This window comes from Gossypium arboreum, chromosome 9 (assembly GCF_025698485.1).
Source record: "Gossypium arboreum isolate Shixiya-1 chromosome 9, ASM2569848v2, whole genome shotgun sequence".
Classification (NCBI taxonomy): Eukaryota; Viridiplantae; Streptophyta; class Magnoliopsida; order Malvales; family Malvaceae; genus Gossypium; species Gossypium arboreum.
Genome location: NC_069078.1, coordinates 71,488,914 through 71,492,129, shown reverse-complemented (window position 1 = coordinate 71,492,129; position 3,216 = coordinate 71,488,914). Strand labels below are relative to the sequence as shown.

Below are 3,216 nucleotides of genomic sequence, written 5' to 3'. Positions count from 1 at the left end.
TTTTCAGCATGTCACAAGCATGATTCAATAATCTCAATTTTACTCTTATCTTTATCAAGATTTGCTCGGTTCGAATTCATTCCTGTCTTAACCAACAGTTTTGTTAGGGCCGAGAGATATCACACTATCACGAGTAATACTTTGGCATGTATAGCTAGACTCTCTTAGGCTAGATTAGTCCGAGAACCGACTAAACCATGCTCTGATACCATTAAATGTAACACCCCTCACCCGCATCCGACGCCTGGACGGGGTTCGAGGTGCTACCTGACTTTTACTAACACTTCCATACTAAACAGGGCCATGAAATCTCAAATAATTAAAAACTTTTCTTTTCTCATGCAATCTGTCCTTTATGCGAGCTTACGAGGCCCAATACATGCATTCGGGGTGGTTCGGGACCCAACCAAGAACTCATGAAAAACTTAGGAAATCTCTTGTATCAAGGCTCCACACGCCCGTGTAGGTATAGAACACACGCTCGGGTGCTAAGAACACGCCCGTGTCCCAAACCCATGTCCAAAACCTAGACAAATACAAGGCTATTTTCCAAGCCATTTTGTCACACTCACAACACATGCACGCATACTTATACAATAGCATACAACATGGCAAAATTAGGCACTTAAACCTTCCTAACATGACATGACCATGGTAATTTCACATGCAACCATTACAATAAGTTTTTCTTTCATCTTTACCATATTAATGCTATAGCTATCAACATGTCATCAAACCTCATGTCCATCACAAAGCATGAATAATCATATCCACAAACTATTCATGAAGCATTATTAACTATTTACCAATCACTTAATCCTGCATTAGTTATTAGCTCATCAATGAATCTCAATTCAATCTCTAGGCATACATGTTGTAAGCCACATCACAAGAGATAATAACATACATGCATAAGAATAATCATATGGGCCCATAACGATATTAGCCGACATAGGCCAATTTACATGACTAATACTACCTTAATAACAAGCTAATGCCTTTGGCTAAATCATAATATTACATACTCACATTAAAACCCTATACATGCCATAGACTAGAATCACTTGAGTTTACTTACGCCGATAACGTTAACTCGACAGTGTGATAATATCTCTGACGGCCTCCAACCCGAGCTAACCTGGAAACTCTAGAAAACATGGGAAAGAAGGGAGGTAAGCTTTCGCTTAGTAAGTTCATATGAAAACAATAAGCAACTCATTAACTTGTTTTATCAATGTTTACAACATATTCTCAAGTTCACTGTAAGCTGTCTTCCTGAGCAATAGTCACTAAATTATTTATATCTGGAGCTACGAAACTCCAAATTAAGTTCCGTTAATTTTCCCTGAAACTAGACTCATTTATCTTTCTTTCATAAAATTTCCAGAATTTTTGACTTAGCCAATTAGTACAGTTTACTACTCAAGTTTGCTCCTGATTCACTGTCTGACAGTTTCAACCCTTCTGCACTAAAGTTCAATTATCTCATAGTACAAGATTCGAATAATGTTCTCGTCTATTTATCTTGAAACTATACTCATATGTATACTTACTAATTTTTTTCTAGAATTTTTGGTTAAGCCATTTAGTACAGTTTATTAGTTAAAGTCTCCCCTGTTTCAGGGTATGACCACTCTGACCCTTGTGCACTACGAACCGAATTTCTCCCTGTACAAAATTCCAACGATGATGCCATTTTTTCCCTTAAAAATAGACTCAATAAGGAATCCATTCATGTAAGGTATGAATCTTAATAATTTTTTTAAAATTTATGATGAATTTCTAAATTTAGAACAGGGGATCTCGAATTCATTCAGATCCTGTTTTACAAGAATTCAAATATCACACAATATAGAATTCTTTTTCTTCCTCTATTTCTTTCATGTGAAAATAGACTTATTAATCTTTAATCTCATATTTTATTCTGCCTCTAACTAATTTTCCACTATTTTTAGTGTATTTTCAAAGTTACACTACTGCAGTAACTCAAATCTGTCAAGGCTAAGTTACTCATTCATGATCATTGTTCACAAAATTAATACAACATCATTTCATCCATCATGGTAAGAACACATATTATGCATCATAGATCATCACATATCAAGGCATTCTCATAGGCTTAATATACATACTTGCACAACTCGTAACATAACTCAAGTGTATACTCACCAATGACTTACCTCGTTGGGACCATCATCAACTCTTTCCTTGGATTACCCGTTGAACACTTGGAATACTAATTGGATACTCGGAAAAGCCTTTGCACATAAGTGCCTCAATTGTAGCTAAAGCTACCTCATATCTCATGACATTTCAATGCTCACTCTCGAGCTAGTCATCTAGACTCATAATTCCTAGTGACATGTCACTCGTATCCTATTCTATTTCTAAGGTTCAAACAGGATTTTTCCTCGTCTATTAAGGCTTTATCTTATCATATTTCTATTAATCACATACACTTAATATCTGTACAATTCATGTAATGATAACATTTAAATACATGTATAGCATGGTATTGTTTACATACAAACTTACCTCGGTACCACAAAGGTGAAAAGGACATAATCATCCCTTAATCGATTTCTTTCCGTTCTAGGTCCAAATCTCGATTTTCTTGATCTATAATATCACATTTAGCCTACCAATCAGTCACAATATTCATATGGGTCTAAAAATCATATTTTTACAAGTTTTCATTTTGACCCCTAAACTTTTGCATATTTGCACTTTTGCCCCAATGCTCGTAAAATAATTTTTATCACATTTCTTTACTCCTTGAGTCTAGATGAACCATTTTCATAACTATAGAAACTCATAATTTCAACTATTTTACACATTACAACTCATTTTACAACTTAGCAATCTAGCCCTTTTTAAAGGTGTTTTCATGCAATTTCTTTCACAAAAGTTATTTATTAGACAACTAGGACTCATAATCTTCCATAAAAACACAGCAAACAACACATTTACTCTCATGGAAAAACCCTAGACTCTTCATCATTTTGCAAAACAGTCCCCTCTTATGAAAGCTCATGCTTTAGGGGTTCCAAAAATGTAAAAATCATCAAGCAAAGACATTAAAATCACTTACAAGCAAGGGAAATATGTTGCTGAAATTTTCCAGCTTCAAAACCCTTTCTTTGCTGCATATTTCGGTGAAGGAGAAGAGAAAAATGATAGCTTTTTCTTTTTGATTTGTTAATAATAAAACTAGTC

At 34.7% G+C, this 3,216-nt stretch overlaps 1 long non-coding RNA gene across 1 annotated transcript; it reads right to left on the bottom strand.

Annotated features, from left to right (window-relative positions):
- Positions 1-791: 791 nt before the first annotated feature.
- LOC128280838 (uncharacterized) lies at positions 792-3,216 on the bottom strand. Its single transcript, XR_008271020.1, has 3 exons — positions 3,092-3,216; positions 2,536-2,619; positions 792-1,147 (listed from the first exon to the last, which is right to left on the bottom strand). It is a non-coding gene; the product is annotated as an uncharacterized LOC128280838 (long non-coding RNA).